Source organism: Globicephala melas, unplaced genomic scaffold (assembly GCF_963455315.2).
Source record: "Globicephala melas unplaced genomic scaffold, mGloMel1.2 SCAFFOLD_182, whole genome shotgun sequence".
In the NCBI taxonomy this organism is placed as follows: domain Eukaryota; kingdom Metazoa; phylum Chordata; class Mammalia; order Artiodactyla; family Delphinidae; genus Globicephala; species Globicephala melas.
This window is the reverse complement of record NW_027207354.1, coordinates 141,549-163,886: the sequence shown is the minus strand read 5'-3', so window position 1 is coordinate 163,886 and position 22,338 is coordinate 141,549. Positions and strand designations below refer to the sequence as shown.

Here is a 22,338-nt window from a genome sequence, read left to right as displayed (position 1 = left end):
CCCGCCGCGGGCGAGTAAAGGAGAAGGCGGGCGGAGCGGGAGGCAAAAAGCCTACAGCACCCGGTATTCCCAGGCGGTCTCCCATCCAAGTACTAACCAGGCCCGACCCTGCTTAGCTTCCGAGATCAGACGAGATCGGGCGCGTTCAGGGTGGTATGGCCGTAGACGGGGGCGGGGGGCCGCGGGCGGCCTCTTGAGGCCCAGTTTCGCTGGCGCTGGCGCCTTAACGCCAGCCTGGCGGCCGGCCCGCCCCGGCAGGGCCCCCTCGCCCGCCCAGGCAGGGGCAACGGAGGTCTCGGGTATCGGGCGGCGGCGGAGGGTTTGGCGACCACCTCCCAGCCCAGGGCGGCCGTGACCCAGCAAACCCTTCGGCGCTTGGCGCCCCGCCCAAGATCCCGCACGTCGCTCACAGGGACGTGGCCCCGGAGGCTTCAGGGCCCGGGGCCCGCGGTCCCTTGGGCATCGGCCCTGCCCGCCCACGCGGCCCTAGGCGCAGCCCGGCCGCAGCCCGGGCCGGCCCTCCTGCCCGACAGCAGCTGGCCCGAAGCCACCGGGAGCCACCATTGAGTCGCCACGGCCCCTCAGCCCCGGCAAGGCCACCCTTGCCCCCACACCCCCCGCCGAGCTCAGGACCCCGCCCCTGGTGGCCGGCAGGCCCGGGGAAGCGGCCCCTGCCCTCGATCCCGCTCCCGCACCCGGCCGCGGTGACACGCCAGAGGGGCGGGGTGGGGGGGGGCTTTTGTCGGAGGGAGCTGTGGAGGGACACACCGGCACACAGGTGGCGGCGCCGGGGCTGGGCGCCGGTGGGGGCGGCCAGGTGCAGGTCGAGGGGCTCGCGGGCCGAAAGGACGGCAACTGGGCCCGCGGCGGAGTCTGGGTCCGGGCCAGCCACCCCGGGAGCGTCTGGGGTGCGCCTGCCTTCCAGGGCCGCCTTCTGGCCGCCTGGCCGGCCGGGCCGGCGGGGAGCGACCCCGCCGGCGCGCGCCGTGGTGGGAGGGGCCTGAGGAGGTGGGGCCTGCAGCGGGGCCCGGCGGGGGCGGAGCCGGCGGCCCCCGCCGCGGGCGAGTAAAGGAGAAGGCGGGCGGAGCGGGAGGCAAAAAGCCTACAGCACCCGGTATTCCCAGGCGGTCTCCCATCCAAGTACTAACCAGGCCCGACCCTGCTTAGCTTCCGAGATCAGACGAGATCGGGCGCGTTCAGGGTGGTATGGCCGTAGACGGGGGCGGGGGGCCGCGGGCGGCCTCTTGAGGCCCAGTTTCGCTGGCGCTGGCGCCTTAACGCCAGCCTGGCGGCCGGCCCGCCCCGGCAGGGCCCCCTCGCCCGCCCAGGCAGGGGCAACGGAGGTCTCGGGTATCGGGCGGCGGCGGAGGGTTTGGCGACCACCTCCCAGCCCAGGGCGGCCGTGACCCAGCAAACCCTTCGGCGCTTGGCGCCCCGCCCAAGATCCCGCACGTCGCTCACAGGGACGTGGCCCCGGAGGCTTCAGGGCCCGGGGCCCGCGGTCCCTTGGGCATCGGCCCTGCCCGCCCACGCGGCCCTAGGCGCAGCCCGGCCGCAGCCCGGGCCGGCCCTCCTGCCCGACAGCAGCTGGCCCGAAGCCACCGGGAGCCACCATTGAGTCGCCACGGCCCCTCAGCCCCGGCAAGGCCACCCTTGCCCCCACACCCCCCGCCGAGCTCAGGACCCCGCCCCTGGTGGCCGGCAGGCCCGGGGAAGCGGCCCCTGCCCTCGATCCCGCTCCCGCACCCGGCCGCGGTGACACGCCAGAGGGGCGGGGTGGGGGTGGGGCTTTTGTCGGAGGGAGCTGTGGAGGGACACACCGGCACACAGGTGGCGGCGCCGGGGCTGGGCGCCGGTGGGGGCGGCCAGGTGCAGGTCGAGGGGCTCGCGGGCCGAAAGGACGGCAACTGGGCCCATGGCGGAGTCTGGGTCTGGAGGGCTCTGAGCCTCCATCCGCTCTGGTGCCTCGGGTCTACCGGCCCGACGCCTGGTAGCGCGACACCCCACCGGCCCACAGACGTAGCCTCCCCAGCTGTGCTCACAGCGAGTCCAACCGCAGCCTGCATCCCTCCACGGGACACTTGGATTACTCCCGCGATCCCCACGAGGTGCGGCACCCGGCGGCCGAATGGGCTGAGATCCTGCCCTTGCGGCGCCCTGTGGCCACCTCCGCCTCCCTCACGGTACTGGCCGAGGCCTCGGACCAGCGGGCCCCGGCTCCCAGCTCAGCGCTGCTCCTCCGCCCCTCTCACCTCCTGCCCGACGTCCAGGCTACCGAGCACCCTCCACCCCCGCCCACCTTCATGCCACTCAGCCGGAACCCGGGAGGCAATGCCAACTACCAGGTGTATGACAGGCTGGTGCTGAAGCGGCAACCGCAGGAGGGCCAAGCGCGGGCCAACTCGCTGCTACCTTCCACCTCGGCCTCCAGGCCCTCTCTGCACGGGAGCCAGACTGGGAAAATGAACTTACCAGCAGCAAGTGGGGGCAGGGGCAGGGGGCGGCAGGGCATGGAGAGAGGAATAAAGAGCGCCAGAGTCCAGGAAACATTGGTGGTCTGTGGCTTGGAAGCGCCACTCCTTCTGCCAGCCTGGGTCCCTGCGCTTGGCTTCCTGCAATAAGAAGCCAGTGTCCCCTTCTTGGCCTGAGGGTCCCTTTGGTTTAGTGGCCACAGTTCTGCCAGCAGGCCCCTCCTGGTCCTATACCATGCACTAAGTACATCTGCAGCTGCAGACTCCAAACCCCTGGTCTCTGGGCACCTCCTCTGTGTCTCAGCTGTCCCTGTCCACAGAGAGCCTCATACAAGAAGTTGCTTCCAAACTGGGAGGTTCCACATCTGGGCAGGTCCAGCTCCAGGCCCAGTGAAGGGCATGAAGAAGGCTGAGGCTCTGGACTCCAGCCAGGCCTTCAGCAGGCCTCTGAGGCCAAGGTCTTCCTAGTCTCAAGAGGGGCCAAGAGACGCAATGTGTCATTTGAACAAGTGAGTCAGCGGGCGGTGAGCGAATGAATGACCGCTCGAGGGGATGTATGCCGGCCACCGGGCCCTGTTTGACTGTCCAGGCTCAGCTTACCTGACCCTGGTTACCAGGGAATGCCACTCTGGGCCCTCCTTTTCATCCCCCTCCCTCACTGTGACCTCACCACCTGCCCCATTATGACCCAGTCTGGCTCCCAGTTAAAACTGGAGGGCAGAGGGCCCAGGCAGTCCTGGGACCAACGGCCATGGGTGAGCGAAACTACTACCGAGCCGAGCCGTTCACTGGCCCCATCCCCAGGAAATGCCAGGAGCAAGGATACTCAATTCTTCTGATCCCGGTCAGCTTCATCTTGCTCAACGTGGGGATCAACATGGTGACTATGGTCAGGGCAGGATCTGTGCAGCGCGGTTGGGGGAGCCCTGGGGTCTTGAAGGGGCTGAGGTGGGAGGGCTGCTGGGGTGTGACCGGGACAAGGGTTGGATTTCAGGGCTCACCCTGCTCCCGGCCTCCCCCCTCCCCTTCTTCCCTCAACTCTGGAGGCATCTGAAGAGATTCTTGCGGGCACTTTTCAATCGTATTTTCCACAAAGGTGAGTGGGCGCCGGCGTGGGTTCAGGGGATGTGGGCCTGTCCCCTTTCTTCTATCCCTGCCTTGATTCTCAGCCCCTCAGGAACCCAGGCCCTGACCCATCTCGCCTTTCCCCACAGACAAGCAAGCCAGCTGTGTAGGCACCCATCGCATGTGCATGCGCTGCTCCGTGGATCCCAAGAACCTGTGCTCAAGAGTTTCTTCCCACTTCTGCCATCGCCCAAGCTTCCTGCTCGGGCAGGTAAACCCACCTTGACTACTGCCTGCAGCGGGGCTCGGCGGGGGCGGAGCCGGCGGCCCCCCCGCCGCGGGCGAGTAAAGGAGAAGGCGGGCGGAGCGGGAGGCAAAAAGCCTACAGCACCCGGTATTCCCAGGCGGTCTCCCATCCAAGTACTAACCAGGCCCGACCCTGCTTAGCTTCCGAGATCAGACGAGATCGGGCGCGTTCAGGGTGGTATGGCCGTAGACGGGGGCGGGGGGCCGCGGGCGGCCTCTTGAGGCCCAGTTTCGCTGGCGCTGGCGCCTTAACGCCAGCCTGGCGGCCGGCCCGCCCCGGCAGGGCCCCCTCGCCCGCCCAGGCAGGGGCAACGGAGGTCTCGGGTATCGGGCGGCGGCGGAGGGTTTGGCGACCACCTCCCAGCCCAGGGCGGCCGTGACCCAGCAAACCCTTCGGCGCTTGGCGCCCCGCCCAAGATCCCGCACGTCGCTCACAGGGACGTGGCCCCGGAGGCTTCAGGGCCCGGGGCCCGCGGTCCCTTGGGCATCGGCCCTGCCCGCCCACGCGGCCCTAGGCGCAGCCCGGCCGCAGCCCGGGCCGGCCCTCCTGCCCGACAGCAGCTGGCCCGAAGCCACTGGGAGCCACCATTGAGTCGCCACGGCCCCTCAGCCCCGGCAAGGCCACCCTTGCCCCCACACCCCCCGCCGAGCTCAGGACCCCGCCCCTGGTGGCCGGCAGGCCCGGGGAAGCGGCCCCTGCCCTCGATCCCGCTCCCGCACCCGGCCGCGGTGACACGCCAGAGGGGCGGGGTGGGGGGGGGCTTTTGTCGGAGGGAGCTGTGGAGGGACACACCGGCACACAGGTGGCGGCGCCGGGGCTGGGCGCCGGTGGGGGCGGCCAGGTGCAGGTCGAGGGGCTCGCGGGCCGAAAGGACGGCAACTGGGCCCGCGGCGGAGTCTGGGTCCGGGCCAGCCACCCCGGGAGCGTCTGGGGTGCGCCTGCCTTCCAGGGCCGCCTTCTGGCCGCCTGGCCGGCCGGGCCGGCGGGGAGCGACCCCGCCGGCGCGCGCCGTGGTGGGAGGGGCCTGAGGAGGTGGGGCCTGCAGCGGGGCCCGGCGGGGGCGGAGCCGGCGGCCCCCGCCGCGGGCGAGTAAAGGAGAAGGCGGGCGGAGCGGGAGGCAAAAAGCCTACAGCACCCGGTATTCCCAGGCGGTCTCCCATCCAAGTACTAACCAGGCCCGACCCTGCTTAGCTTCCGAGATCAGACGAGATCGGGCGCGTTCAGGGTGGTATGGCCGTAGACGGGGGCGGGGGGCCGCGGGCGGCCTCTTGAGGCCCAGTTTCGCTGGCGCTGGCGCCTTAACGCCAGCCTGGCGGCCGGCCCGCCCCGGCAGGGCCCCCTCGCCCGCCCAGGCAGGGGCAACGGAGGTCTCGGGTATCGGGCGGCGGCGGAGGGTTTGGCGACCACCTCCCAGCCCAGGGCGGCCGTGACCCAGCAAACCCTTCGGCGCTTGGCGCCCCGCCCAAGATCCCGCACGTCGCTCACAGGGACGTGGCCCCGGAGGCTTCAGGGCCCGGGGCCCGCGGTCCCTTGGGCATCGGCCCTGCCCGCCCACGCGGCCCTAGGCGCAGCCCGGCCGCAGCCCGGGCCGGCCCTCCTGCCCGACAGCAGCTGGCCCGAAGCCACCGGGAGCCACCATTGAGTCGCCACGGCCCCTCAGCCCCGGCAAGGCCACCCTTGCCCCCACACCCCCCGCCGAGCTCAGGACCCCGCCCCTGGTGGCCGGCAGGCCCGGGGAAGCGGCCCCTGCCCTCGATCCCGCTCCCGCACCCGGCCGCGCTGACACGCCAGAGGGGCGGGGTGGGTGTGGGGCTTTTGTCGGAGGGAGCTGTGGAGGGACACACCGGCACACAGGTGGCGGCGCCGGGGCTGGGCGCCGGTGGGGGCGGCCAGGTGCAGGTCGAGGGGCTCGCGGGCCGAAAGGACGGCAACTGGGCCCATGGCGGAGTCTGGGTCTGGAGGGCTCTGAGCCTCCATCCGCTCTGGTGCCTCGGGTCTACCGGCCCGACGCCTGGTAGCGCGACACCCCACCGGCCCACAGACGTAGCCTCCCCAGCTGTGCTCACAGCGAGTCCAACCGCAGCCTGCATCCCTCCACGGGACACTTGGATTACTCCCGCGATCCCCACGAGGTGCGGCACCCGGCGGCCGAATGGGCTGAGATCCTGCCCTTGCGGCGCCCTGTGGCCACCTCCGCCTCCCTCACGGTACTGGCCGAGGCCTCGGACCAGCGGGCCCCGGCTCCCAGCTCAGCGCTGCTCCTCCGCCCCTCTCACCTCCTGCCCGACGTCCAGGCTACCGAGCACCCTCCACCCCCGCCCACCTTCATGCCACTCAGCCGGAACCCGGGAGGCAATGCCAACTACCAGGTGTATGACAGGCTGGTGCTGAAGCGGCAACCGCAGGAGGGCCAAGCGCGGGCCAACTCGCTGCTACCTTCCACCTCGGCCTCCAGGCCCTCTCTGCACGGGAGCCAGACTGGGAAAGTGAACTTACCAGCAGCAAGTGGGGGCAGGGGCAGGGGGCGGCAGGGCATGGAGAGAGGAATAAAGAGCGCCAGAGTCCAGGAAACATTGGTGGTCTGTGGCTTGGAAGCGCCACTCCTTCTGCCAGCCTGGGTCCCTGCGCTTGGCTTCCTGCAATAAGAAGCCAGTGTCCCCTTCTTGGCCTGAGGGTCCCTTTGGTTTAGTGGCCACAGTTCTGCCAGCAGGCCCCTCCTGGTCCTATACCATGCACTAAGTACATCTGCAGCTGCAGACTCCAAACCCCTGGTCTCTGGGCACCTCCTCTGTGTCTCAGCTGTCCCTGTCCACAGAGAGCCTCATACAAGAAGTTGCTTCCAAACTGGGAGGTTCCACATCTGGGCAGGTCCAGCTCCAGGCCCAGTGAAGGGCATGAAGAAGGCTGAGGCTCTGGACTCCAGCCAGGCCTTCAGCAGGCCTCTGAGGCCAAGGTCTTCCTAGTCTCAAGAGGGGCCAAGAGACGCAATGTGTCATTTGAACAAGTGAGTCAGCGGGCGGTGAGCGAATGAATGACCGCTCGAGGGGATGTATGCCGGCCACCGGGCCCTGTTTGACTGTCCAGGCTCAGCTTACCTGACCCTGGTTACCAGGGAATGCCACTCTGGGCCCTCCTTTTCATCCCCCTCCCTCACTGTGACCTCACCACCTGCCCCATTATGACCCAGTCTGGCTCCCAGTTAAAACTGGAGGGCAGAGGGCCCAGGCAGTCCTGGGACCAACGGCCATGGGTGAGCGAAACTACTACCGAGCCGAGCCGTTCACTGGCCCCATCCCCAGGAAATGCCAGGAGCAAGGATACTCAATTCTTCTGATCCCGGTCAGCTTCATCTTGCTCAACGTGGGGATCAACATGGTGACTATGGTCAGGGCAGGATCTGTGCAGCGCGGTTGGGGGAGCCCTGGGGTCTTGAAGGGGCTGAGGTGGGAGGGCTGCTGGGGTGTGACCGGGACAAGGGTTGGATTTCAGGGCTCACCCTGCTCCCGGCCTCCCCCCTCCCCTTCTTCCCTCAACTCTGGAGGCATCTGAAGAGATTCTTGCGGGCACTTTTCAATCGTATTTTCCACAAAGGTGAGTGGGCGCCGGCGTGGGTTCAGGGGATGTGGGCCTGTCCCCTTTCTTCTATCCCTGCCTTGATTCTCAGCCCCTCAGGAACCCAGGCCCTGACCCATCTCGCCTTTCCCCACAGACAAGCAAGCCAGCTGTGTAGGCACCCATCGCATGTGCATGCGCTGCTCCGTGGATCCCAAGAACCTGTGCTCAAGAGTTTCTTCCCACTTCTGCCATCGCCCAAGCTTCCTGCTCGGGCAGGTAAACCCACCTTGACTACTGCCTGCAGCGGGGCTCGGCGGGGGCGGAGCCGGCGGCCCCCCCGCCGCGGGCGAGTAAAGGAGAAGGCGGGCGGAGCGGGAGGCAAAAAGCCTACAGCACCCGGTATTCCCAGGCGGTCTCCCATCCAAGTACTAACCAGGCCCGACCCTGCTTAGCTTCCGAGATCAGACGAGATCGGGCGCGTTCAGGGTGGTATGGCCGTAGACGGGGGCGGGGGGCCGCGGGCGGCCTCTTGAGGCCCAGTTTCGCTGGCGCTGGCGCCTTAACGCCAGCCTGGCGGCCGGCCCGCCCCGGCAGGGCCCCCTCGCCCGCCCAGGCAGGGGCAACGGAGGTCTCGGGTATCGGGCGGCGGCGGAGGGTTTGGCGACCACCTCCCAGCCCAGGGCGGCCGTGACCCAGCAAACCCTTCGGCGCTTGGCGCCCCGCCCAAGATCCCGCACGTCGCTCACAGGGACGTGGCCCCGGAGGCTTCAGGGCCCGGGGCCCGCGGTCCCTTGGGCATCGGCCCTGCCCGCCCACGCGGCCCTAGGCGCAGCCCGGCCGCAGCCCGGGCCGGCCCTCCTGCCCGACAGCAGCTGGCCCGAAGCCACCGGGAGCCACCATTGAGTCGCCACGGCCCCTCAGCCCCGGCAAGGCCACCCTTGCCCCCACACCCCCCGCCGAGCTCAGGACCCCGCCCCTGGTGGCCGGCAGGCCCGGGGAAGCGGCCCCTGCCCTCGATCCCGCTCCCGCACCCGGCCGCGGTGACACGCCAGAGGGGCGGGGTGGGGGGGGGCTTTTGTCGGAGGGAGCTGTGGAGGGACACACCGGCACACAGGTGGCGGCGCCGGGGCTGGGCGCCGGTGGGGGCGGCCAGGTGCAGGTCGAGGGGCTCGCGGGCCGAAAGGACGGCAACTGGGCCCGCGGCGGAGTCTGGGTCCGGGCCAGCCACCCCGGGAGCGTCTGGGGTGCGCCTGCCTTCCAGGGCCGCCTTCTGGCCGCCTGGCCGGCCGGGCCGGCGGGGAGCGACCCCGCCGGCGCGCGCCGTGGTGGGAGGGGCCTGAGGAGGTGGGGCCTGCAGCGGGGCCCGGCGGGGGCGGAGCCGGCGGCCCCCGCCGCGGGCGAGTAAAGGAGAAGGCGGGCGGAGCGGGAGGCAAAAAGCCTACAGCACCCGGTATTCCCAGGCGGTCTCCCATCCAAGTACTAACCAGGCCCGACCCTGCTTAGCTTCCGAGATCAGACGAGATCGGGCGCGTTCAGGGTGGTATGGCCGTAGACGGGGGCGGGGGGCCGCGGGCGGCCTCTTGAGGCCCAGTTTCGCTGGCGCTGGCGCCTTAACGCCAGCCTGGCGGCCGGCCCGCCCCGGCAGGGCCCCCTCGCCCGCCCAGGCAGGGGCAACGGAGGTCTCGGGTATCGGGCGGCGGCGGAGGGTTTGGCGACCACCTCCCAGCCCAGGGCGGCCGTGACCCAGCAAACCCTTCGGCGCTTGGCGCCCCGCCCAAGATCCCGCACGTCGCTCACAGGGACGTGGCCCCGGAGGCTTCAGGGCCCGGGGCCCGCGGTCCCTTGGGCATCGGCCCTGCCCGCCCACGCGGCCCTAGGCGCAGCCCGGCCGCAGCCCGGGCCGGCCCTCCTGCCCGACAGCAGCTGGCCCGAAGCCACCGGGAGCCACCATTGAGTCGCCACGGCCCCTCAGCCCCGGCAAGGCCACCCTTGCCCCCACACCCCCCGCCGAGCTCAGGACCCCGCCCCTGGTGGCCGGCAGGCCCGGGGAAGCGGCCCCTGCCCTCGATCCCGCTCCCGCACCCGGCCGCGCTGACACGCCAGAGGGGCGGGGTGGGTGTGGGGCTTTTGTCGGAGGGAGCTGTGGAGGGACACACCGGCACACAGGTGGCGGCGCCGGGGCTGGGCGCCGGTGGGGGCGGCCAGGTGCAGGTCGAGGGGCTCGCGGGCCGAAAGGACGGCAACTGGGCCCATGGCGGAGTCTGGGTCTGGAGGGCTCTGAGCCTCCATCCGCTCTGGTGCCTCGGGTCTACCGGCCCGACGCCTGGTAGCGCGACACCCCACCGGCCCACAGACGTAGCCTCCCCAGCTGTGCTCACAGCGAGTCCAACCGCAGCCTGCATCCCTCCACGGGACACTTGGATTACTCCCGCGATCCCCACGAGGTGCGGCACCCGGCGGCCGAATGGGCTGAGATCCTGCCCTTGCGGCGCCCTGTGGCCACCTCCGCCTCCCTCACGGTACTGGCCGAGGCCTCGGACCAGCGGGCCCCGGCTCCCAGCTCAGCGCTGCTCCTCCGCCCCTCTCACCTCCTGCCCGACGTCCAGGCTACCGAGCACCCTCCACCCCCGCCCACCTTCATGCCACTCAGCCGGAACCCGGGAGGCAATGCCAACTACCAGGTGTATGACAGGCTGGTGCTGAAGCGGCAACCGCAGGAGGGCCAAGCGCGGGCCAACTCGCTGCTACCTTCCACCTCGGCCTCCAGGCCCTCTCTGCACGGGAGCCAGACTGGGAAAATGAACTTACCAGCAGCAAGTGGGGGCAGGGGCAGGGGGCGGCAGGGCATGGAGAGAGGAATAAAGAGCGCCAGAGTCCAGGAAACATTGGTGGTCTGTGGCTTGGAAGCGCCACTCCTTCTGCCAGCCTGGGTCCCTGCGCTTGGCTTCCTGCAATAAGAAGCCAGTGTCCCCTTCTTGGCCTGAGGGTCCCTTTGGTTTAGTGGCCACAGTTCTGCCAGCAGGCCCCTCCTGGTCCTATACCATGCACTAAGTACATCTGCAGCTGCAGACTCCAAACCCCTGGTCTCTGGGCACCTCCTCTGTGTCTCAGCTGTCCCTGTCCACAGAGAGCCTCATACAAGAAGTTGCTTCCAAACTGGGAGGTTCCACATCTGGGCAGGTCCAGCTCCAGGCCCAGTGAAGGGCATGAAGAAGGCTGAGGCTCTGGACTCCAGCCAGGCCTTCAGCAGGCCTCTGAGGCCAAGGTCTTCCTAGTCTCAAGAGGGGCCAAGAGACGCAATGTGTCATTTGAACAAGTGAGTCAGCGGGCGGTGAGCGAATGAATGACCGCTCGAGGGGATGTATGCCGGCCACCGGGCCCTGTTTGACTGTCCAGGCTCAGCTTACCTGACCCTGGTTACCAGGGAATGCCACTCTGGGCCCTCCTTTTCATCCCCCTCCCTCACTGTGACCTCACCACCTGCCCCATTATGACCCAGTCTGGCTCCCAGTTAAAACTGGAGGGCAGAGGGCCCAGGCAGTCCTGGGACCAACGGCCATGGGTGAGCGAAACTACTACCGAGCCGAGCCGTTCACTGGCCCCATCCCCAGGAAATGCCAGGAGCAAGGATACTCAATTCTTCTGATCCCGGTCAGCTTCATCTTGCTCAACGTGGGGATCAACATGGTGACTATGGTCAGGGCAGGATCTGTGCAGCGCGGTTGGGGGAGCCCTGGGGTCTTGAAGGGGCTGAGGTGGGAGGGCTGCTGGGGTGTGACCGGGACAAGGGTTGGATTTCAGGGCTCACCCTGCTCCCGGCCTCCCCCCTCCCCTTCTTCCCTCAACTCTGGAGGCATCTGAAGAGATTCTTGCGGGCACTTTTCAATCGTATTTTCCACAAAGGTGAGTGGGCGCCGGCGTGGGTTCAGGGGATGTGGGCCTGTCCCCTTTCTTCTATCCCTGCCTTGATTCTCAGCCCCTCAGGAACCCAGGCCCTGACCCATCTCGCCTTTCCCCACAGACAAGCAAGCCAGCTGTGTAGGCACCCATCGCATGTGCATGCGCTGCTCCGTGGATCCCAAGAACCTGTGCTCAAGAGTTTCTTCCCACTTCTGCCATCGCCCAAGCTTCCTGCTCGGGCAGGTAAACCCACCTTGACTACTGCCTGCAGCGGGGCTCGGCGGGGGCGGAGCCGGCGGCCCCCCCGCCGCGGGCGAGTAAAGGAGAAGGCGGGCGGAGCGGGAGGCAAAAAGCCTACAGCACCCGGTATTCCCAGGCGGTCTCCCATCCAAGTACTAACCAGGCCCGACCCTGCTTAGCTTCCGAGATCAGACGAGATCGGGCGCGTTCAGGGTGGTATGGCCGTAGACGGGGGCGGGGGGCCGCGGGCGGCCTCTTGAGGCCCAGTTTCGCTGGCGCTGGCGCCTTAACGCCAGCCTGGCGGCCGGCCCGCCCCGGCAGGGCCCCCTCGCCCGCCCAGGCAGGGGCAACGGAGGTCTCGGGTATCGGGCGGCGGCGGAGGGTTTGGCGACCACCTCCCAGCCCAGGGCGGCCGTGACCCAGCAAACCCTTCGGCGCTTGGCGCCCCGCCCAAGATCCCGCACGTCGCTCACAGGGACGTGGCCCCGGAGGCTTCAGGGCCCGGGGCCCGCGGTCCCTTGGGCATCGGCCCTGCCCGCCCACGCGGCCCTAGGCGCAGCCCGGCCGCAGCCCGGGCCGGCCCTCCTGCCCGACAGCAGCTGGCCCGAAGCCACCGGGAGCCACCATTGAGTCGCCACGGCCCCTCAGCCCCGGCAAGGCCACCCTTGCCCCCACACCCCCCGCCGAGCTCAGGACCCCGCCCCTGGTGGCCGGCAGGCCCGGGGAAGCGGCCCCTGCCCTCGATCCCGCTCCCGCACCCGGCCGCGGTGACACGCCAGAGGGGCGGGGTGGGGGTGGGGCTTTTGTCGGAGGGAGCTGTGGAGGGACACACCGGCACACAGGTGGCGGCGCCGGGGCTGGGCGCCGGTGGGGGCGGCCAGGTGCAGGTCGAGGGGCTCGCGGGCCGAAAGGACGGCAACTGGGCCCATGGCGGAGTCTGGGTCTGGAGGGCTCTGAGCCTCCATCCGCTCTGGTGCCTCGGGTCTACCGGCCCGACGCCTGGTAGCGCGACACCCCACCGGCCCACAGACGTAGCCTCCCCAGCTGTGCTCACAGCGAGTCCAACCGCAGCCTGCATCCCTCCACGGGACACTTGGATTACTCCCGCGATCCCCACGAGGTGCGGCACCCGGCGGCCGAATGGGCTGAGATCCTGCCCTTGCGGCGCCCTGTGGCCACCTCCGCCTCCCTCACGGTACTGGCCGAGGCCTCGGACCAGCGGGCCCCGGCTCCCAGCTCAGCGCTGCTCCTCCGCCCCTCTCACCTCCTGCCCGACGTCCAGGCTACCGAGCACCCTCCACCCCCGCCCACCTTCATGCCACTCAGCCGGAACCCGGGAGGCAATGCCAACTACCAGGTGTATGACAGTCTGGTGCTGAAGCGGCAACCGCAGGAGGGCCAAGCGCGGGCCAACTCGCTGCTACCTTCCACCTCGGCCTCCAGGCCCTCTCTGCACGGGAGCCAGACTGGGAAAGTGAACTTACCAGCAGCAAGTGGGGGCAGGGGCAGGGGGCGGCAGGGCATGGAGAGAGGAATAAAGAGCGCCAGAGTCCAGGAAACATTGGTGGTCTGTGGCTTGGAAGCGCCACTCCTTCTGCCAGCCTGGGTCCCTGCGCTTGGCTTCCTGCAATAAGAAGCCAGTGTCCCCTTCTTGGCCTGAGGGTCCCTTTGGTTTAGTGGCCACAGTTCTGCCAGCAGGCCCCTCCTGGTCCTATACCATGCACTAAGTACATCTGCAGCTGCAGACTCCAAACCCCTGGTCTCTGGGCACCTCCTCTGTGTCTCAGCTGTCCCTGTCCACAGAGAGCCTCATACAAGAAGTTGCTTCCAAACTGGGAGGTTCCACATCTGGGCAGGTCCAGCTCCAGGCCCAGTGAAGGGCATGAAGAAGGCTGAGGCTCTGGACTCCAGCCAGGCCTTCAGCAGGCCTCTGAGGCCAAGGTCTTCCTAGTCTCAAGAGGGGCCAAGAGACGCAATGTGTCATTTGAACAAGTGAGTCAGCGGGCGGTGAGCGAATGAATGACCGCTCGAGGGGATGTATGCCGGCCACCGGGCCCTGTTTGACTGTCCAGGCTCAGCTTACCTGACCCTGGTTACCAGGGAATGCCACTCTGGGCCCTCCTTTTCATCCCCCTCCCTCACTGTGACCTCACCACCTGCCCCATTATGACCCAGTCTGGCTCCCAGTTAAAACTGGAGGGCAGAGGGCCCAGGCAGTCCTGGGACCAACGGCCATGGGTGAGCGAAACTACTACCGAGCCGAGCCGTTCACTGGCCCCATCCCCAGGAAATGCCAGGAGCAAGGATACTCAATTCTTCTGATCCCGGTCAGCTTCATCTTGCTCAACGTGGGGATCAACATGGTGACTATGGTCAGGGCAGGATCTGTGCAGCGCGGTTGGGGGAGCCCTGGGGTCTTGAAGGGGCTGAGGTGGGAGGGCTGCTGGGGTGTGACCGGGACAAGGGTTGGATTTCAGGGCTCACCCTGCTCCCGGCCTCCCCCCTCCCCTTCTTCCCTCAACTCTGGAGGCATCTGAAGAGATTCTTGCGGGCACTTTTCAATCGTATTTTCCACAAAGGTGAGTGGGCGCCGGCGTGGGTTCAGGGGATGTGGGCCTGTCCCCTTTCTTCTATCCCTGCCTTGATTCTCAGCCCCTCAGGAACCCAGGCCCTGACCCATCTCGCCTTTCCCCACAGACAAGCAAGCCAGCTGTGTAGGCACCCATCGCATGTGCATGCGCTGCTCCGTGGATCCCAAGAACCTGTGCTCAAGAGTTTCTTCCCACTTCTGCCATCGCCCAAGCTTCCTGCTCGGGCAGGTAAACCCACCTTGACTACTGCCTGCAGCGGGGCTCGGCGGGGGCGGAGCCGGCGGCCCCCCCGCCGCGGGCGAGTAAAGGAGAAGGCGGGCGGAGCGGGAGGCAAAAAGCCTACAGCACCCGGTATTCCCAGGCGGTCTCCCATCCAAGTACTAACCAGGCCCGACCCTGCTTAGCTTCCGAGATCAGACGAGATCGGGCGCGTTCAGGGTGGTATGGCCGTAGACGGGGGCGGGGGACCGCGGGCGGCCTCTTGAGGCCCAGTTTCGCTGGCGCTGGCGCCTTAACGCCAGCCTGGCGGCCGGCCCGCCCCGGCAGGGCCCCCTCGCCCGCCCAGGCAGGGGCAACGGAGGTCTCGGGTATCGGGCGGCGGCGGAGGGTTTGGCGACCACCTCCCAGCCCAGGGCGGCCGTGACCCAGCAAACCCTTCGGCGCTTGGCGCCCCGCCCAAGATCCCGCACGTCGCTCACAGGGACGTGGCCCCGGAGGCTTCAGGGCCCGGGGCCCGCGGTCCCTTGGGCATCGGCCCTGCCCGCCCACGCGGCCCTAGGCGCAGCCCGGCCGCAGCCCGGGCCGGCCCTCCTGCCCGACAGCAGCTGGCCCGAAGCCACTGGGAGCCACCATTGAGTCGCCACGGCCCCTCAGCCCCGGCAAGGCCACCCTTGCCCCCACACCCCCCGCCGAGCTCAGGACCCCGCCCCTGGTGGCCGGCAGGCCCGGGGAAGCGGCCCCTGCCCTCGATCCCGCTCCCGCACCCGGCCGCGGTGACACGCCAGAGGGGCGGGGTGGGGGGGGGCTTTTGTCGGAGGGAGCTGTGGAGGGACACACCGGCACACAGGTGGCGGCGCCGGGGCTGGGCGCCGGTGGGGGCGGCCAGGTGCAGGTCGAGGGGCTCGCGGGCCGAAAGGACGGCAACTGGGCCCGCGGCGGAGTCTGGGTCCGGGCCAGCCACCCCGGGAGCGTCTGGGGTGCGCCTGCCTTCCAGGGCCGCCTTCTGGCCGCCTGGCCGGCCGGGCCGGCGGGGAGCGACCCCGCCGGCGCGCGCCGTGGTGGGAGGGGCCTGAGGAGGTGGGGCCTGCAGCGGGGCCCGGCGGGGGCGGAGCCGGCGGCCCCCGCCGCGGGCGAGTAAAGGAGAAGGCGGGCGGAGCGGGAGGCAAAAAGCCTACAGCACCCGGTATTCCCAGGCGGTCTCCCATCCAAGTACTAACCAGGCCCGACCCTGCTTAGCTTCCGAGATCAGACGAGATCGGGCGCGTTCAGGGTGGTATGGCCGTAGACGGGGGCGGGGGGCCGCGGGCGGCCTCTTGAGGCCCAGTTTCGCTGGCGCTGGCGCCTTAACGCCAGCCTGGCGGCCGGCCCGCCCCGGCAGGGCCCCCTCGCCCGCCCAGGCAGGGGCAACGGAGGTCTCGGGTATCGGGCGGCGGCGGAGGGTTTGGCGACCACCTCCCAGCCCAGGGCGGCCGTGACCCAGCAAACCCTTCGGCGCTTGGCGCCCCGCCCAAGATCCCGCACGTCGCTCACAGGGACGTGGCCCCGGAGGCTTCAGGGCCCGGGGCCCGCGGTCCCTTGGGCATCGGCCCTGCCCGCCCACGCGGCCCTAGGCGCAGCCCGGCCGCAGCCCGGGCCGGCCCTCCTGCCCGACAGCAGCTGGCCCGAAGCCACCGGGAGCCACCATTGAGTCGCCACGGCCCCTCAGCCCCGGCAAGGCCACCCTTGCCCCCACACCCCCCGCCGAGCTCAGGACCCCGCCCCTGGTGGCCGGCAGGCCCGGGGAAGCGGCCCCTGCCCTCGATCCCGCTCCCGCACCCGGCCGCGCTGACACGCCAGAGGGGCGGGGTGGGTGTGGGGCTTTTGTCGGAGGGAGCTGTGGAGGGACACACCGGCACACAGGTGGCGGCGCCGGGGCTGGGCGCCGGTGGGGGCGGCCAGGTGCAGGTCGAGGGGCTCGCGGGCCGAAAGGACGGCAACTGGGCCCATGGCGGAGTCTGGGTCTGGAGGGCTCTGAGCCTCCATCCGCTCTGGTGCCTCGGGTCTACCGGCCCGACGCCTGGTAGCGCGACACCCCACCGGCCCACAGACGTAGCCTCCCCAGCTGTGCTCACAGCGAGTCCAACCGCAGCCTGCATCCCTCCACGGGACACTTGGATTACTCCCGCGATCCCCACGAGGTGCGGCACCCGGCGGCCGAATGGGCTGAGATCCTGCCCTTGCGGCGCCCTGTGGCCACCTCCGCCTCCCTCACGGTACTGGCCGAGGCCTCGGACCAGCGGGCCCCGGCTCCCAGCTCAGCGCTGCTCCTCCGCCCCTCTCACCTCCTGCCCGACGTCCAGGCTACCGAGCACCCTCCACCCCCGCCCACCTTCATGCCACTCAGCCGGAACCCGGGAGGCAATGCCAACTACCAGGTGTATGACAGGCTGGTGCTGAAGCGGCAACCGCAGGAGGGCCAAGCGCGGGCCAACTCGCTGCTACCTTCCACCTCGGCCTCCAGGCCCTCTCTGCAAGGGAGCCAGACTGGGAAAATGAACTTACCAGCAGCAAGTGGGGGCAGGGGCAGGGGGCGGCAGGGCATGGAGAGAGGAATAAAGAGCGCCAGAGTCCAGGAAACATTGGTGGTCTGTGGCTTGGAAGCGCCACTCCTTCTGCCAGCCTGGGTCCCTGCGCTTGGCTTCCTGCAATAAGAAGCCAGTGTCCCCTTCTTGGCCTGAGGGTCCCTTTGGTTTAGTGGCCACAGTTCTGCCAGCAGGCCCCTCCTGGTCCTATACCATGCACTAAGTACATCTGCAGCTGCAGACTCCAAACCCCTGGTCTCTGGGCACCTCCTCTGTGTCTCAGCTGTCCCTGTCCACAGAGAGCCTCATACAAGAAGTTGCTTCCAAACTGGGAGGTTCCACATCTGGGCAGGTCCAGCTCCAGGCCCAGTGAAGGGCATGAAGAAGGCTGAGGCTCTGGACTCCAGCCAGGCCTTCAGCAGGCCTCTGAGGCCAAGGTCTTCCTAGTCTCAAGAGGGGCCAAGAGACGCAATGTGTCATTTGAACAAGTGAGTCAGCGGGCGGTGAGCGAATGAATGACCGCTCGAGGGGATGTATGCCGGCCACCGGGCCCTGTTTGACTGTCCAGGCTCAGCTTACCTGACCCTGGTTACCAGGGAATGCCACTCTGGGCCCTCCTTTTCATCCCCCTCCCTCACTGTGACCTCACCACCTGCCCCATTATGACCCAGTCTGGCTCCCAGTTAAAACTGGAGGGCAGAGGGCCCAGGCAGTCCTGGGACCAACGGCCATGGGTGAGCGAAACTACTACCGAGCCGAGCCGTTCACTGGCCCCATCCCCAGGAAATGCCAGGAGCAAGGATACTCAATTCTTCTGATCCCGGTCAGCTTCATCTTGCTCAACGTGGGGATCAACATGGTGACTATGGTCAGGGCAGGATCTGTGCAGCGCGGTTGGGGGAGCCCTGGGGTCTTGAAGGGGCTGAGGTGGGAGGGCTGCTGGGGTGTGACCGGGACAAGGGTTGGATTTCAGGGCTCACCCTGCTCCCGGCCTCCCCCCTCCCCTTCTTCCCTCAACTCTGGAGGCATCTGAAGAGATTCTTGCGGGCACTTTTCAATCGTATTTTCCACAAAGGTGAGTGGGCGCCGGCGTGGGTTCAGGGGATGTGGGCCTGTCCCCTTTCTTCTATCCCTGCCTTGATTCTCAGCCCCTCAGGAACCCAGGCCCTGACCCATCTCGCCTTTCCCCACAGACAAGCAAGCCAGCTGTGTAGGCACCCATCGCATGTGCATGCGCTGCTCCGTGGATCCCAAGAACCTGTGCTCAAGAGTTTCTTCCCACTTCTGCCATCGCCCAAGCTTCCTGCTCGGGCAGGTAAACCCACCTTGACTACTGCCTGCAGCGGGGCTCGGCGGGGGCGGAGCCGGCGGCCCCCCCGCCGCGGGCGAGTAAAGGAGAAGGCGGGCGGAGCGGGAGGCAAAAAGCCTACAGCACCCGGTATTCCCAGGCGGTCTCCCATCCAAGTACTAACCAGGCCCGACCCTGCTTAGCTTCCGAGATCAGACGAGATCGGGCGCGTTCAGGGTGGTATGGCCGTAGACGGGGGCGGGGGGCCGCGGGCGGCCTCTTGAGGCCCAGTTTCGCTGGCGCTGGCGCCTTAACGCCAGCCTGGCGGCCGGCCCGCCCCGGCAGGGCCCCCTCGCCCGCCCAGGCAGGGGCAACGGAGGTCTCGGGTATCGGGCGGCGGCGGAGGGTTTGGCGACCACCTCCCAGCCCAGGGCGGCCGTGACCCAGCAAACCCTTCGGCGCTTGGCGCCCCGCCCAAGATCCCGCACGTCGCTCACAGGGACGTGGCCCCGGAGGCTTCAGGGCCCGGGGCCCGCGGTCCCTTGGGCATCGGCCCTGCCCGCCCACGCGGCCCTAGGCGCAGCCCGGCCGCAGCCCGGGCCGGCCCTCCTGCCCGACAGCAGCTGGCCCGAAGCCACCGGGAGCCACCATTGAGTCGCCACGGCCCCTCAGCCCCGGCAAGGCCACCCTTGCCCCCACACCCCCCGCCGAGCTCAGGACCCCGCCCCTGGTGGCCGGCAGGCCCGGGGAAGCGGCCCCTGCCCTCGATCCCGCTCCCGCACCCGGCCGCGGTGACACGCCAGAGGGGCGGGGTGGGGGGGGGCTTTTGTCGGAGGGAGCTGTGGAGGGACACACCGGCACACAGGTGGCGGCGCCGGGGCTGGGCGCCGGTGGGGGCGGCCAGGTGCAGGTCGAGGGGCTCGCGGGCCGAAAGGACGGCAACTGGGCCCGCGGCGGAGTCTGGGTCCGGGCCAGCCACCCCGGGAGCGTCTGGGGTGCGCCTGCCTTCCAGGGCCGCCTTCTGGCCGCCTGGCCGGCCGGGCCGGCGGGGAGCGACCCCGCCGGCGCGCGCCGTGGTGGGAGGGGCCTGAGGAGGTGGGGCCTGCAGCGGGGCCCGGCGGGGGCGGAGCCGGCGGCCCCCGCCGCGGGCGAGTAAAGGAGAAGGCGGGCGGAGCGGGAGGCAAAAAGCCTACAGCACCCGGTATTCCCAGGCGGTCTCCCATCCAAGTACTAACCAGGCCCGACCCTGCTTAGCTTCCGAGATCAGACGAGATCGGGCGCGTTCAGGGTGGTATGGCCGTAGACGGGGGCGGGGGGCCGCGGGCGGCCTCTTGAGGCCCAGTTTCGCTGGCGCTGGCGCCTTAACGCCAGCCTGGCGGCCGGCCCGCCCCGGCAGGGCCCCCTCGCCCGCCCAGGCAGGGGCAACGGAGGTCTCGGGTATCGGGCGGCGGCGGAGGGTTTGGCGACCACCTCCCAGCCCAGGGCGGCCGTGACCCAGCAAACCCTTCGGCGCTTGGCGCCCCGCCCAAGATCCCGCACGTCGCTCACAGGGACGTGGCCCCGGAGGCTTCAGGGCCCGGGGCCCGCGGTCCCTTGGGCATCGGCCCTGCCCGCCCACGCGGCCCTAGGCGCAGCCCGGCCGCAGCCCGGGCCGGCCCTCCTGCCCGACAGCAGCTGGCCCGAAGCCACCGGGAGCCACCATTGAGTCGCCACGGCCCCTCAGCCCCGGCAAGGCCACCCTTGCCCCCACACCCCCCGCCGAGCTCAGGACCCCGCCCCTGGTGGCCGGCAGGCCCGGGGAAGCGGCCCCTGCCCTCGATCCCGCTCCCGCACCCGGCCGCGCTGACACGCCAGAGGGGCGGGGTGGGGGTGGGGCTTTTGTCGGAGGGAGCTGTGGAGGGACACACCGGCACACAGGTGGCGGCGCCGGGGCTGGGCGCCGGTGGGGGCGGCCAGGTGCAGGTCGAGGGGCTCGCGGGCCGAAAGGACGGCAACTGGGCCCATGGCGGAGTCTGGGTCTGGAGGGCTCTGAGCCTCCATCCGCTCTGGTGCCTCGGGTCTACCGGCCCGACGCCTGGTAGCGCGACACCCCACCGGCCCACAGACGTAGCCTCCCCAGCTGTGCTCACAGCGAGTCCAACCGCAGCCTGCATCCCTCCACGGGACACTTGGATTACTCCCGCGATCCCCACGAGGTGCGGCACCCGGCGGCCGAATGGGCTGAGATCCTGCCCTTGAGGCGCCCTGTGGCCACCTCCGCCTCCCTCACGGTACTGGCCGAGGCCTCGGACCAGCGGGCCCCGGCTCCCAGCTCAGCGCTGCTCCTCCGCCCCTCTCACCTCCTGCCCGACGTCCAGGCTACCGAGCACCCTCCACCCCCGCCCACCTTCATGCCACTCAGCCGGAACCCGGGAGGCAATGCCAACTACCAGGTGTATGACAGTCTGGTGCTGAAGCGGCAACCGCAGGAGGGCCAAGCGCGGGCCAACTCGCTGCTACCTTCCACCTCGGCCTCCAGGCCCTCTCTGCACGGGAGCCAGACTGGGAAAGTGAACTTACCAGCAGCAAGTGGGGGCAGGGGCAGGGGGCGGCAGGGCATGGAGAGAGGAATAAAGAGCGCCAGAGTCCAGGAAACATTGGTGGTCTGTGGCTTGGAAGCGCCACTCCTTCTGCCAGCCTGGGTCCCTGCGCTTGGCTTCCTGCAATAAGAAGCCAGTGTCCCCTTCTTGGCCTGAGGGTCCCTTTGGTTTAGTGGCCACAGTTCTGCCAGCAGGCCCCTCCTGGTCCTATACCATGCACTAAGTACATCTGCAGCTGCAGACTCCAAACCCCTGGTCTCTGGGCACCTCCTCTGTGTCTCAGCTGTCCCTGTCCACAGAGAGCCTCATACAAGAAGTTGCTTCCAAACTGGGAGGTTCCACATCTGGGCAGGTCCAGCTCCAGGCCCAGTGAAGGGCATGAAGAAGGCTGAGGCTCTGGACTCCAGCCAGGCCTTCAGCAGGCCTCTGAGGCCAAGGTCTTCCTAGTCTCAAGAGGGGCCAAGAGACGCAATGTGTCATTTGAACAAGTGAGTCAGCGGGCGGTGAGCGAATGAATGACCGCTCGAGGGGATGTATGCCGGCCACCGGGCCCTGTTTGACTGTCCAGGCTCAGCTTACCTGACCCTGGTTACCAGGGAATGCCACTCTGGGCCCTCCTTTTCATCCCCCTCCCTCACTGTGACCTCACCACCTGCCCCATTATGACCCAGTCTGGCTCCCAGTTAAAACTGGAGGGCAGAGGGCCCAGGCAGTCCTGGGACCAACGGCCATGGGTGAGCGAAACTACTACCGAGCCGAGCCGTTCACTGGCCCCATCCCCAGGAAATGCCAGGAGCAAGGATACTCAATTCTTCTGATCCCGGTCAGCTTCATCTTGCTCAACGTGGGGATCAACATGGTGACTATGGTCAGGGCAGGATCTGTGCAGCGCGGTTGGGGGAGCCCTGGGGTCTTGAAGGGGCTGAGGTGGGAGGGCTGCTGGGGTGTGACCGGGACAAGGGTTGGATTTCAGGGCTCACCCTGCTCCCGGCCTCCCCCCTCCCCTTCTTCCCTCAACTCTGGAGGCATCTGAAGAGATTCTTGCGGGCACTTTTCAATCGTATTTTCCACAAAGGTGAGTGGGCGCCGGCGTGGGTTCAGGGGATGTGGGCCTGTCCCCTTTCTTCTATCCCTGCCTTGATTCTCAGCCCCTCAGGAACCCAGGCCCTGACCCATCTCGCCTTTCCCCACAGACAAGCAAGCCAGCTGTGTAGGCACCCATCGCATGTGCATGCGCTGCTCCGTGGATCCCAAGAACCTGTGCTCAAGAGTTTCTTCCCACTTCTGCCATCGCCCAAGCTTCCTGCTCGGGCAGGTAAACCCACCTTGACTACTGCCTGCAGCGGGGCTCGGCGGGGGCGGAGCCGGCGGCCCCCCCGCCGCGGGCGAGTAAAGGAGAAGGCGGGCGGAGCGGGAGGCAAAAAGCCTACAGCACCCGGTATTCCCAGGCGGTCTCCCATCCAAGTACTAACCAGGCCCGACCCTGCTTAGCTTCCGAGATCAGACGAGATCGGGCGCGTTCAGGGTGGTATGGCCGTAGACGGGGGCGGGGGGCCGCGGGC

The 22,338-nt window shown here is 68.8% G+C and overlaps 12 non-coding genes across 12 annotated transcripts; all 12 read right to left on the bottom strand.

Moving 5' to 3' along the window:
* Positions 1-48: 48 nt before the first annotated feature.
* Positions 49-167, bottom strand: LOC132595382 (5S ribosomal RNA). Its single transcript, XR_009561519.1, has one exon. It is a non-coding gene; the product is annotated as a 5S ribosomal RNA (ribosomal RNA).
* Positions 168-1,099: 932 nt separating this feature from the next.
* Positions 1,100-1,218, bottom strand: LOC132595381 (5S ribosomal RNA). The gene has a single exon (XR_009561518.1). It is a non-coding gene; the product is annotated as a 5S ribosomal RNA (ribosomal RNA).
* Positions 1,219-3,915: 2,697 nt separating this feature from the next.
* Positions 3,916-4,034, bottom strand: LOC132595380 (5S ribosomal RNA). Its single transcript, XR_009561517.1, has one exon. It is a non-coding gene; the product is annotated as a 5S ribosomal RNA (ribosomal RNA).
* Positions 4,035-4,966: 932 nt separating this feature from the next.
* On the bottom strand, positions 4,967-5,085 carry LOC132595379 (5S ribosomal RNA). The gene has a single exon (XR_009561516.1). It is a non-coding gene; the product is annotated as a 5S ribosomal RNA (ribosomal RNA).
* A 2,697-nt stretch (positions 5,086-7,782) lies between these two features.
* Positions 7,783-7,901, bottom strand: LOC132595378 (5S ribosomal RNA). Its single transcript, XR_009561515.1, has one exon. It is a non-coding gene; the product is annotated as a 5S ribosomal RNA (ribosomal RNA).
* Positions 7,902-8,833: 932 nt separating this feature from the next.
* Positions 8,834-8,952, bottom strand: LOC132595377 (5S ribosomal RNA). Its single transcript, XR_009561514.1, has one exon. It is a non-coding gene; the product is annotated as a 5S ribosomal RNA (ribosomal RNA).
* Positions 8,953-11,649: 2,697 nt separating this feature from the next.
* On the bottom strand, positions 11,650-11,768 carry LOC132595376 (5S ribosomal RNA). The gene has a single exon (XR_009561513.1). It is a non-coding gene; the product is annotated as a 5S ribosomal RNA (ribosomal RNA).
* Positions 11,769-14,465: 2,697 nt separating this feature from the next.
* LOC132595375 (5S ribosomal RNA) lies at positions 14,466-14,584 on the bottom strand. The gene has a single exon (XR_009561512.1). It is a non-coding gene; the product is annotated as a 5S ribosomal RNA (ribosomal RNA).
* A 932-nt stretch (positions 14,585-15,516) lies between these two features.
* On the bottom strand, positions 15,517-15,635 carry LOC132595374 (5S ribosomal RNA). Its single transcript, XR_009561511.1, has one exon. It is a non-coding gene; the product is annotated as a 5S ribosomal RNA (ribosomal RNA).
* Positions 15,636-18,332: 2,697 nt separating this feature from the next.
* Positions 18,333-18,451, bottom strand: LOC132595373 (5S ribosomal RNA). The gene has a single exon (XR_009561510.1). It is a non-coding gene; the product is annotated as a 5S ribosomal RNA (ribosomal RNA).
* Positions 18,452-19,383: 932 nt separating this feature from the next.
* Positions 19,384-19,502, bottom strand: LOC132595371 (5S ribosomal RNA). Its single transcript, XR_009561508.1, has one exon. It is a non-coding gene; the product is annotated as a 5S ribosomal RNA (ribosomal RNA).
* A 2,697-nt stretch (positions 19,503-22,199) lies between these two features.
* LOC132595370 (5S ribosomal RNA) lies at positions 22,200-22,318 on the bottom strand. The gene has a single exon (XR_009561507.1). It is a non-coding gene; the product is annotated as a 5S ribosomal RNA (ribosomal RNA).
* Positions 22,319-22,338: the final 20 nt, after the last annotated feature.